The sequence below is a fragment of the Prionailurus bengalensis genome, chromosome A1 (assembly GCF_016509475.1).
Source record: "Prionailurus bengalensis isolate Pbe53 chromosome A1, Fcat_Pben_1.1_paternal_pri, whole genome shotgun sequence".
NCBI classification, from domain to species: domain Eukaryota; kingdom Metazoa; phylum Chordata; class Mammalia; order Carnivora; family Felidae; genus Prionailurus; species Prionailurus bengalensis.
The window spans coordinates 100,464,051-100,477,866 of NC_057343.1; positions in this window are offsets into that span (position 1 = coordinate 100,464,051).

Genomic DNA, 13,816 nt, shown 5'->3' on the forward strand with positions numbered 1-13,816 from the left:
TTTATCCACAATAAGGGGACCAGAAATATGAAATATGTTCTCTTCCTGCACTAAGTCTTGGGCTGTCTTTTCCTTGAGCCAAACAATTCCCTTGTCAACCATTGAATGTGGAGATCAGGGGAATGAGATCCCATCTCCCTGATTTGGTTAGGCATGTGAGTGGAGTTCACCCATACCATATGGTTGTTTTTCCATATGATATGGTTCCCAATCAAAGATCTTATTAGGAAAAGAGAATAGGTAAACATTTTCCAAGAAAATAGACACAATATCTTTATGTCAACTGACATATGATATTTCTATGGCACAAGTAAAATGTTGAAATCTTTTCAGATTTGAGTCAAAGTTTTAAAGAACAGCTACAAAATTTGTCAATTCTACCCAATGGTAGACTATTTGAGGGGATTATAGAAAGTACGGATATCTCAAAAATTTTAGACTCAACAACAGGATGTAGGTAAGAGCCATTTATGGATCTATAGACAAGAGGTAGGGGAGCAGGCTTGTAAGGGGACACCAAGAGTCATGTTTTAAATACAACCTGGATCCATCTATTAGACACTCAAGTGTCTAATAAAGCTTAACTGTTAAATATATAAGTGTGGAGTTCAGGGCAGAGGATCAAAGCCAGAGATATAAATTTGTTATCTTCATAAAATAAGTGATATTGAAAGCCACTTTCTCCATTGATTTAGTAGACCTATCACCACAGAACACAACTTAGAGTACATGAATAAATGTAATTACTGCTGAAATAAAACAGTTGTACCCTTTTCATGGGCTTATGTAATTCTTTCTTTTAAAAAAGCACAATGTGTATTCATTAAGAAGATGAGTATAATGAGATACCAACATCCTATACTAAACTTATTAATCAGGTAACCCAGTATCTGAAGTTTCAGTCTTCTCACAGTGGACACAAAAGTGTGTTTCAAATTTCTTTACTTTCGTTACAAGTCATTTCAGCTAATCTGGAATCTTGAAGAGTGTATTAATACTAATATTTTTGCAAAGACTACATGGCATAGAGGAATCACTATTTGATATTATAAGTGACTTAAAAAAGAAGGTAACTGAATAACTATCTCTGTGAATCAGGCCCTCAGAGAGCTTTTCCACAAGAATGGAATTACTCAAAGCAATAACTCTGAATCACTCCCTCTCCACAGTAGAGAAGAACAATTAGATGCTGAGTTGTGTCAGATAGCAGGTCATTGTGAAAGCATATTGCCAAATATAGTTTGTTTGCCTAAGGCACTTATTCTGGTAACGTGTATTTATTTAGAAATTGTGAATGGTAATGCTTTACTGCTGAACATCTGTTTTCTATCTTCCTTATTTTCTAAAATGTCAGTTGTTGGGGGAGGTGGTCCAAGACTGCAAAGTAGGAAGACTCTGAACTCATCTCCTCCAATGGACATACTGAATCGCTACCTACATATAGAGCAATTCCTCTTGAAGAAGAACCAAGGACTGACTGAACAGCTTCTGCACAGTAAACAACACAGGAACCACACAGGGAAGGGCAGAGAGATGGAGACATAGCAAGGATGGGAATCCCATACTAACGTTACAACCCTCCATAAAAAGGAATATCACTGGGGGGGCTCACACACAGACTTGCCCACAGCAAGCCTGCACAGCAAACAAACAAACAAAAAAAATAAACAAAACAGAAAAGAAAAGAAAAGGAAAGAAAAGAAAATTAAGAAAAGAAAAGAAAACAAAACAAAACAAAAAAAACCCCAAAACCCCTAGTGGTCTAAAGGGCAACTACACTCTAAATAAAGGAAATAACATTTTCTAACCTTAGATCATCCACCAAACAGGTGAGGGACCTACTGGAACTCTCTCTGGAGTCGGAGATTCTGGCAAGCACCATTTTTTAACTTCCCTTCCACCTTAATAACATGGACAGAAGCCTGCCTCTATGTACTCCAGGTCCCTGACCCATACCAGCTCCAGCTGTCCTCCCAAGGCAGATACCCCCCACACTCCCATGTTCCTATTCCAGCTCCAGCTGCCCCTCAAGGAGGCACATTGCAGTGCACCCTGGGACATGTCATCCCACGCCTGATCCAGCTGTCTCTGCCAAGGTGTTCCCCACTGGAATGGTGAACTCCGGGACTCCCTAGACTGTACCAACCCCAGCTCCTGCCATATAGTACTGGTGAGGATGTGGAGAAAAGGGCACTGTCATACACTATTGGTGTAAATTCAAATTTGCGCAACCACTGTGGAAAACAGTATGGGGTTTCCTCAAAAAAGTTAAACATAGAACTACCCTGTGGTCCAGAAATTCCACTTCTGGGTATTTAGCTGAAAAAACAAAAAACATCAATTCAAAGAGATGTGTGTACCTTATGTTCATTGCAACATTATTTAAAGTGGCTTAGGATATGAAAGCAAACTAAGTGGCTATCGATAGATGACTGGATAAAGAAAACATGGTATATAGTATATAAATAGAAGGCTGATGCCATCATCAGCCTATTGATTCATAGTTAGTAAAGTGGCCCCCTCCACTATATAACTTTAAATATACAACGCTTGTCAAACATGCATAAAAATATTGGTATCTTTGATTATTATAACTATAATAAGAACTTAAATAAAAGTAAATCTTTTATCAAACTAAAACAAGAGCCACATTATCGATACATAGCCACTACTGACAATTGAGTTAAGCGACTTATTTTCTAACTGGAATTTTGATTCCAATTCTAAAATAGAGAAACTAGGGGCACCTGTGTGGCTCCGTCAGTTAAGCGTCTGACATCAGGTCAGGTCATGATCTCATTGTTCGTGAGTTAGAGCCCTGTGTCAGGCTCAGAGCCTGGAGCTTGCTTCAGATTCTGTCTCCCTCTGTCTCTGATCCTCCCCAACTTGCACTCTCTCTCTCTTTCCCTCTCAAAATTAATAAACATTAATTAAACAAATAAAACAAAATAAAGAAACTAGTTTCATAAGGATTTCTTTTAAACCTTCGTCGATTATCTGAGTAGGTAGGTTGACATATTCTCCATTAAATTCAGTATAGATTAGGCACTGATTCATTTTGGCAAAAACTCAAAATTCATAAAACTTAATATGTGATCTTTCCCCAAATCAGCTAACCCCAAAGGTAAATTCATTTGCCAGTATTATTTTCAAACACCCTGGCTTAAAAATTTGGAATTACTTTGACTTAACCCTCTCTCAAACTCCCAACACCTAGTCAGTAATCAAGTGTTTTTATATTTTAAAAAGTCAGGCATTTATTGTATACTGTGTACTTCGGGTGCAAAGATGAATACTATCATACTTGGCACCTCATGAATTCACAACACTTGCATTTATTCCTTCGTCTATATTTTTACCGCTGCTCAACCAAACTTAACTAGCTTTCTTGACTCCACTCTCTCTCCCATCCAGTGTATCCTAAACATTGCTCCCAGATAAATCTCAGCAAAAACACTTTGCATATGTTACTGTCTTTCTCAAAAATTTGTACTCATTCCACTTTTTCTGCAGAATGATGTTACACATCCTGACTGGTATTCAAGGCACTCAGCAACATGTTCCCCATCCTACTCTGAAGCTCTCTGTCCACTCCCCCAAACCTTCTGTTCCATCCAAACCAGTCTACACACTACTCCTACACAAAGCATATATAGCTTTACTATCAAGCCTTAGTTCTCACCATTTTCCTCGCCTGTAATGTATACTTTCCTCAACTAAACGTGTCTCAGTAGAATAATACACATTTAAGAATATACAATGTTTATACAACTTTAGAGGTACCTTGAAAAAAATGACATTAGCCACTTATTGAATAAAACCATCTGTACGTAACATTTAAGTACGTATCCCATTTTTCCAGTTAAGTTATACATACCTTGCTTGAGCTTCCTAATTTTGAGATATATACACCCTAACTAAGGAAATAGAACATATACGTCAAAGCTACGTAGATATATTTTTAGCTTCCTCCCTCTCCTGTGCACAACATGTGGAAGTAGAATTTAAATACAGTAAAACCTTGGTTTGTGAGCATAAATCATTCTGGAAACATGTTTGTAATCCAAAGCACTTGTATATCAATGTGAATTTCCCCATATGAAATAATGGAAACTCAGGCGATTCATTCCCCCAAAATATTCATATCAAAATGATTACAATTCTGTAATATAATACAAAATAATAAAGAAAATACAAAATATAAAGAAAAATAAACAAATGAAAATTTTCATGGCTGGTGTGAGAGAGACAAGAGAGAGGAAGGTTACTGTGGAGGATGACTTTCACTATCACTAACAGAATCACTGCTATCTATTGGCCCAGTGGAATCTTTTTCTACATGGGGCCATTGTATACACTCGCACAGATGTTGACTACAGTACAGTATTAATAAACTCTTGTCATATAGTGTATTTAATGTAACTGGCAACAAGGCAGCAGAGGAAAGGGTCTATATCTGCAGGCAGACTGACCTAGAATGAAGCAAAGCATTCGTAAGCTTAATCTTGTATGGAAAAGCAAATGACTGTCCACAGGTACTTTGAAGTGACAAAAAATACACTAGTGCCAGTTGTGGGCACTCTCCTGTGTCCTGAAAAGTCACCGATTTCTGTCAAACACTGAGGCATGAGACGGAGCATCGGCGCACAGGAGACAATCACCTGCAGTCCCACAGCAAGACAGAGAGAGAGAGAAGAACCATTGGCTCAGCTCTGATCATGTGATGTTCAGCATCACGTACCACTCCTATTGCAAGACATCACTCATTTGCCAAGTTAAAATTTATTAGAGATGTTTGCTTGTTTTGAGGAACACTTGCAGAACAGGTTACTCGCAATCCAAGGTTTTACTGCACTTAGTATAGAATGGCTTTAAAAATTTATATACTTCACGAGCCTGGGTGGCTCAGTCAGTTGAGCATCTGACTCTTGATTTTGGCTCAGGTCATGATTCCACGGTCCAGAGTCATAGGATCAAGTGCCTCGTCAGGCTCTGTGTTGGACATGGAGCCTGCTTTAGATTCTCTTTCCCTCTCTGCCTCTCCCCTGCTTGTGCTCTCTAAATAAATAAATAAATAAATAAGGAATAATAAAATTTATACCATGGATTTTTTTCAAAAATAAGATTCCTTATATTTTAACTCTTATTTTTCTTTGTGTAATTGAAGCCTTTATGCTTTTTATTGAGTTTGCCTTAGAGTTAATTATCTAATATTAATTTACTTCTGTGAATTAGAGTCCTTACAAAAATTTCATTATTACATTCAGAATTGTAGAATTTTGGACTAGAAGGGAAGTGACAGGTACTCAAATAGGTAAAAAAAAGACTTAGAGTATTTCTGGAAGGCATGTAGAAAGTGAAATTAAGCAACATGAATCCATAACTTATCTCATAACTCAAGACACATATAACAACACCCCACCAATTCAAATAATGTAAGGATAGTGCATATTTATCTAAAATTAATATTGATTAGAATTTTAGTGTCGGTGTATTTAGATGATGAGAAGTATCTGGCCCATTATATCCTCATTTCATCTTGTTTTTTTTTATCCTGTTATTTTATTCTATTTTATTTTATTTTTTTATTTTTTTATTTGAGAGAGAGAGAGCAAGAGAGAACCTGACACTGGGCTCCATCCCACAACCCTGATTATGACTTGAGCCGAAAATCAAGAGTTGATGGCTCATCTGACTGAGCCACCCAAGCCTGCCCTCCCCTGTTATTTTAGAACAAACCACTTAGAAATGAACCCTAAAGTAAGTTTTGAGTAGACAAGAATTAGTTTCTAACTTCGGGTCAAAAATTTCCTTTATGTAGAATAATAGCAATACCAATAATAATATTAACATTGATGATAATATTAATTGGTAGAATGATTACTTTGAGACAAATTTTTCTAAGGCCTATCCATGATTAATAAATTTGCTTGAGGGTGCAGAGTATTTTCTGAGCATAAATGTCTGACTCAAAAGCTTTGTTTTTATCTACTATGCCATCCTATCTATTACTCTCTCAGAAATGGAGTCTTATTTCTATGGGAACATCTGGCTCGTATCTCTAAAAATGAAAAACAGAGGAAAACAGTTTACCATTCTTTAGCTATCCAATATTCAATGAAAAGTTGTAAATCTCTGGAGCTGATTGGCCTAAAAAATCCTTTTCAATAATACGAGATGCTAGCAGATTTGTAAAATTCTTACAGCCTTTATTTTGAAATATTTATGATTGTAGTAGCATGAAATAGGTTAGTATTTTTCTAGAATGTTTAAACAAATGGGGTCATTTCGTTTGACTCCTTCATTAGGTATTCTTGTTAATTCCTCAGATTTTATTTTTCTGCTATGCTATGACTCATCCAGTTTGAAGACAGATATTCAATCCACCAAATACTCTTCTTTTTGTAGTATTTAATCAGATAAACAGAAATCATGCCAACACAACAACAATAACAAAAAAATTCCAATCAGGAAATTGTTTCTGTGTCTCATTTCAAAGGCTTTGATAGAAGTGAGAGAGTGTACAATTCATGGCATGATTGACTATCCACCAGCTTTTAATTAAAGGAGAAAAGATGAATAAATAGAATTGATAAATCTAAGTCAGTGTAGAGACACATTTTGACTATCTCTAAGGCAACCTTAATTGTTTAAACTTGTTCATGATTTATGTTTTGAGAACTTGGGAATTTCATTAAAAATAGCTGAGTTCCATGGCATTTATGCATATACAAAAATTTAATGATAGTTACAGGCTTTTGTTATGGTGTGTATTTGTATGCTAGCCATGGGATTCCCTGAAGACTATATTTGTCCATCAACTGATTAAATTTTCCATTGTCAATACACTGCAAACTGTCCAACCTTCTTTATAACCCTGTCTACCTATGATGCTACTCAGAGGGAGCTCAAAGAAGATGAGTGGCAGTGAACGGTGACACTCTTTTTTCTTCAATCATAACACTAACCAGCATGTTTCAGTAATTATTACACACAAGGAACTGTCTAATCACTTCTCATTTGCTCTTCACTCTATCCTCATGGCAGCCCTATAAGAAAAGTGCTATTTTTAATGCCATTTCATGAAGGAAACAGACATAAAGAAGTTAAGTAAGTTACCTAACTGGAAAATACTGGAACTCCTGTTCTAACCCAATCATTGTCTGATTCTAGAATCCATGCCTTATCAACTGAACTATATAGCTCCTATATGCCCTTCCTCCTGGCTTTTAACCACAGACAGTGAACAAAACCAACATGAGGTCACTCTTGAATTGGATCACCATAATGTACCCATCTGTGTCCTCTATGCAGAGAAGCAAAACTAAAGCAATTGGGAAAGTAGGAAACCAGAGACCCAAGGGGACTTGGAGAGGTGAGAATTCTGTGGTGTGGGAAAAAATAGAGACAAGATTGGGAGCAGGGGAGTCTCTACTAAAATTCAAGAGGGGCGCCTGGATGACTCGGTCGGTTGAATGTCCGACTTCGGCTCAGGTCATGATCTCACAGTTCGTGAGTTCAAGCCGCCCAACTGGCTCTGTGCTGACAGCTCAGAGCTTGGAGCCTCCTTCAGATTCTGTATCTCCCTCTCTCTCTGCCCCTCCCCTACTCCCACTCTGCATTCTCTCTCTCTCTCTCTGTAAAAAAATAAACATTAAAAAAGTTAAAATTCAAATAGATGGTTCTAGACTTTGTGACTTCCTCTTTGATCTCATAATGCTGATACATAAATGAAGAAGTTTGATAATTGAGCTCCTCAGTCTCCATCTCATTCTGGGAGCCAGAGAGTACTTGCTTCCTCAGGCTTTTCCTAAAAGTTTTAAGGAGAAAAATGTCTCCATGAATGTGCTTCCGTGACTTCATAGAGGCATCATCAATCAAGAAAGACTTGTAGAGAATAAAAATTTATCTTCTCCACAACTCTACACCAACTTAAAAAGCAGCACCCCGAGGTGCCTGGGTGGCTCAGGCGGTTGAGTGGCCAACTCTTGATTTTAGCTCAGGTCATGATCTGAGGGTCTTAGGATCAAGCCCTGTGTCAAGCTCTACACTGGGCATGGAGTCTGCTTAAGATTCTGTCTCTCTCTCTCTCTCTCTCACTCTCTCTCTCTCTTTCTGCCCCTATCTCCGGTTCTCACTCTATCTAAAGCAAAATTAAATTTAACAAAAAGGAGTACCCTGTGAGAAACTCTTCCCAAACCACACCCCAGCTCAACCACATTCTTCTTGTCACAAGCCAATAAGTCACTTGCAGTGAATCATTTTATCCCTCTAGAGATAACTAGGATAGGTAACTGACATCATTCTTAGAGTAACTATCAAAGAACCAGTTAAAATGCCAAAATATTAGCAGGCACAAATCGATTATACTAAAGCCATATCTAAGAAGAGTAAATAGAATTAAAATTGCTATCATGTTAGCAAGATACAAACAAACACAGATTATTGTTGTAGTTGTTTTCTGTGGCTGTGGAAGCACATTACTGAAGAGCTCCCAAACAGGTAGGTTTTCTATTTTAGAAAACCATGTATTGTATATAAATGAACCCAGAGGGCAGACACTTGACAATAATGCCTAAATGAAAAGCAAATACAAGAGGGCTCAGTTAAGAATTTTGATGCAAAAGATCATGTCGGCTTTTATCCTTCTGTGGGGCACAATCATAGCTTTCAATTATGTACAACCATTGGCTCAATTTTTATAACGCAGAAAAACTGTTTGACACAGTTCACAAACTAAATTCACTATCTCTGTATCAAATAGAAATTTTATTTTCCAGTACAATTAAGCTCGTACAAATAGCAATTGGTTGTCTGAAATGGGCTCGTGTCCTAACAACCTCCCCGCCCCTCTACACACAGCTCAGCGCCACTGATGCCCCATGAAAACATCATCTGCCTCTGGTCCTACAGGCTCAAGGGATTTTCCGGCTCTGTCTGCCATCCTTGTTTACCCTCAATCTGGTCTAGTTTCCAAAGTTCCCAACTGTTACAACCTCTGTAGAATCTGTTACTCTTTTTACTGACTGGCACACTTGGGCTGTCTGCTGGGCTTGGGTTCCAGCTTCCCCTGGCATAACTCCCAGAAGGCCTTGCGTCACACATTGCCCCTGGTAGGCAAGTCCCTCCCAATCCATCACGTTCCCTGGTGAGCGTCCCCAAGCCTGATTCACTGTTCCCAAGGACAGGAGGGAAATTGACAGCAAAGGCCAAGAGCTACTGCAATAAAAGTTACAATTTCCCAATTTACATCAGAGATTTTAGAGAAAATAGCATAAATAAGTACAAATTCAGCTGAAGATTCAGAAGTGTGGTTTTTATATCTAAAGATTTAAAGGAACAGAAAAATTCTGATTCGGATATGATGGTAGACTGTAACTATTCAAGATTAGGTCATGTGGAGGTACCTGGGTGGCTCAGTCTGTTAAGCGCAGGACTTCGGCTCAGGTCATGATCTCATGGTCTGTGAGTTCAAACCCCGCATCGGGCTCTGCACTGACAGCTCAGAGCCTGAGCCTGCTTCAGATTCTGTGTCTCCCTCTCTCTCTGCCCCTCCCCCACTCACGCTCAGTCTCTCTCCCTCTCTCAAAAATAAATAAACATTAATAATAATAATAATAATAAAAATATTAGGTCATGTGACTGATTTGTTTGAAATAGACTTAGGGTGCCTGGCTGGCTTAGTTGGTGGAGCGTGTGACTCTTGATCTCAGGGTCGTGAGCCTGAGCCCTATGTTGGGTGTAGAGATTCCCTTTAAAAACACTATTTATATTAAACAGAAAAGAAATACCCTTAAAAAATAAAAATATTCTACCCATGTGCACTAATCTACAGTGCAGACTAATTATGGGACACAGTGACATAAATATATTTGGTAGCTTTGTTAACGGTGCTTGGCTTGAAGCCCTTTTATCTCAAACTTTTTCAGGACCCTGTGCACACAAAACAAACTATAAAATGGAACCACTTAGAACAAAGCTGCCCAACCGAAATATAATGTGAGCCATAGATATAATTTCAAATTATCTGGTATCTACACTTAAAAAATAAAAATGCAGAGGTGAAATTAATTTTAATAATATATTTCATTTGACCCAATATATATCCAAAGTATTATTTCAACGAACATATCAATTATATGTAAAAATATAATAAAATGTAAGAATCATTGAGATCATTTAAAAACACGAAGATAATTTACATTTTTTAAACAAAGTCTTTCAAATTTTAAACTTAGAGTGCATCTCAGCTTGGACTACCCACGTTTCAGGTGGTCAGTAGCCTCATGTGGCTAGGGGCCGACAGGTTGACAGCACAGTTTTAGAGGAATGGATACTAGCAATTTCCTATAAAAAGAATTATTTCTGTAATGAGAATGTATTCCTTAATGAAAATAACACAAAATGCCAAGCTTATTAATATTCTGAAATAATTAAAAGGATTTTAATCTCACCAAAAACAAGTCCTCATTTAATGTACTAGTTGTCCAGTATCAACATGTAATCACAAGTTATAGTTTTGAATTCTTATTGCCGCCAGATAAAAATTTGAGATCTCTCTCTCTCGGCATCTATCTGGCTGGATGTTCCACATAAAGCTGCCCAGGCTGCTCTATGGATATATGGCTCTGGGACGGGGGAAGACAGGTTAATGGGATAGTATTTGCAGTGAAAAGAATATATAACAACAAGGCATGAGAATTAGTGTATTTTCAATTCTCTTTGCAATTTCAGGGATGACATAACATTTCCACGAATTCTTGTTTCCTTAATTAAATTTTTATGCTCTCTTGTCTCCTTATCTCTAAACAACTCTACACATTTAATGAGAATTGATTTCATCATAAGGATTTTCTAAGTAGAAAACCCTACTTTTTTAAAGGTCATTTTAGAAAAGCCTTAAAATGTATAGGAAAAAAATACTAGCATTTTTATTTTAAGAAGCCAAAAACCAATACAAAAATCTTTTCCTATAATTCACTGAGCAACACCACAGTCAAGTATTTATTCATTTATTCATTTATTCATTCATTCAACCAGCATCGTTCAAATAAACATTCTATGCCATATGTTGTACATGGAGCATATATGCAACAAAGAACATCCCAGCTCATCCCTAGAAGTATATATTCTACCAGAAGTATCAGACTGTGTACTGTCTATACTTATACTAGAGAAAAGCATGCACAGATAATTTGGAGAGATATCAGGAAGGCACCTAACCTCACTTAAGTGGGCCAAATAGCTCTTTAAGTAATTAACAGCCAAGCTGAGCCCTGAAGGATAAACAGACACTTTTAAAGCCAAAGTAAGGAAAGAGAATGAAAAAAGCAAACTATTACATGAAAGAACTCAGGTTCAAATGACGCAGTTTTTCTTGGAGCTTTAAGAAAATTTGTCTGGCTAGTCTGTTAGTATAAGGAAAATGTGGCAAGAAATGAGGTTAGGGAATTAAGGATGCACAAACCAAATTGTGAAGGTTCTTGTAAAGCCATTCTAAGGATGAGGAGCTACTGAAGGGATTTAGGTAGAAAGTGGTTATTATATTATGCATTATAAAAGCCATGCTAGCTATCCTGTGGATATCACGTGGATGAGACACAATAGTGGGGTGAGGAAAGCTCATTGAGAGAATGGTACACTTTCATAATTGGCAATTATCTGGACATCTAGTGGTTGGTAATAACAGGAGAATACAATAATCATATCCAGGTTTCTTGCTCTGGCGGTAAATGGATGGTAATGCTATTCACTAAAGCAAAGAATCATAATAATAAATGCACAATCAAGCACTTCCTCTGTGCCAGGTATGTACTTGTTTTACCTATTAAGCAAATTAATCTTCACAACAACCATATGAAGCAAGTACTGGAATTATTCCAACTTCACTCTTGTAGCAACACAAATGTGGAAAGCTTAGCGAGTGGCCCATGACGACACAACTCCGCAGACACTGGAGCCTAGGATTGCAACGCAAGCGCTCAGCTCCAAAGATAGCAATCTAGGTCACTATACTGCAAATATATTGGACATACAGAAATCACATAAAGCCTACCTTCTGATATTTTTTTTTGGTCCGAGATGGTTTCGAAGAATGTCGTACTGTTGCCATAGTTTCAGAACTATTCCTGAGAAGCAATGCATGCCCAAAGGTATTTATTTTTAAAAACTTTATTCATCTAGAAATTGTCCAGCACCCTCTGAACCACTGCTCAACCAGCCAATATGATTCTTGCAGGACATTTCATATAAAATTGATAAAACCTGACCATCCATGAAGGATTTTGATATTAAAAAATGTTTTGTTTCTGGGAGTCATTTCCACTGAAATTTTACTTCAGATGTGTGGGTTATTGTTAGGGTGAACACAGCCCCAGTTTGCCCAATACAGCCCTGGTTTATGCTTGTTATCAGCAGGTAATTACCAATAGCCCTTAATTAATAATAGCCCTTATTATCTCTGAGATACTCTGGTTTAGAAGATAAGTTAATTGGTAATCCTATGGGTTGGACACACATAAAGAAAACATTCCTATATCTTAATGCTGTGTGTATATGTGAGTACACGTGTGAGTGTGTGCGTGCGCATGTGAGCGTGCATGTATGCATGCACACACACTGGGAATCTATCTCTAATTAGTGGCCAGGGAATCCCTTATTTTAACCAGGTTCCCTCTACTTTCAAGCCCTCATGTCACTGACTTCCCCGTTCCACCCTTCTCAGCCTGTATAGCTACAAATGACTCTAAAACCAAAAATGAAGGCTACAAACCCTCTACTACAAGTGTGGGAACTAGGGGATTCAGATTGGCACACAGCACATGTTCTCTCTTCCTAATTTTGGAGCCAAGATTTTAAAAAGATTCTAAGGACTAGGGAAATTGAAGAGAGAGAAATCACACAGATAAAAAAGCAAGAGACAGAAACCACAATAGCACCAACCACATTGAGGGCAGGAATCCAAGCAGAATTCATGCTGTGCTACTACATACATAGCCTTCTGGTACGAGTGTTGCCAACAGTCATGCATGGCTCATCAGTTGCCTAGTTAGATGGGACTCTACTCAGTCCTCCCATATGCTCCATCAGACCCACCCTCAGTGTGTAGAATTTGTTATCCAGACGCCAAGCACTTGAACAACTTGGACTCGTAAAAGGGGAGGCAATTATGCAGAGAAAAAAACCTTTCCCTTGACCAACGTAAGATAAAAATGTTATAAAACATTTAACTTTATTGTGTTTCACTGAAAGGGTTTTTTCTTTTCATTTCCTTCACAGTTACTTTTCAAGAAAAAATAAAATTACATAACACTCTTACTCCCTGTTTACTCCCACCTGTGAGTGGAGCCAACAGACTGTGACAGTAGCAAAGAGAATAAGAAATCTCAGCAATGAATTGCCTGGGTTACCATGAAACCAGATCGATCTACTTGAGCACCCGAGGTGAGATCTCTATGTTTTTCCAGACCACAGTCCTTTCCAGACTGCAGAACGACGCATTCATTTCCATTTAATGTCGGCTGAACACAATGAATGAATGATTTATTTATTTATTCCACAAATATTGATTGAGTACTTCCTTTGTACAAAGCATTGACATAGACATTTAAGACACATTACTGAAATGGCATGTTGTATTTTCCAAATATTTCTGTACCTATAAATCCATCCCACGTGTTTTCTTGTGTTGTGTGACTTTGGGGTTTGTTATAAATGATGATATAGCTTCTGACTGTATCTCTCCTGGAATATACACCTAAGGAATCCTGAGTCAGTATATGAGAAGTCTGGCTACCCAGAGGCTGTGCACCAGACA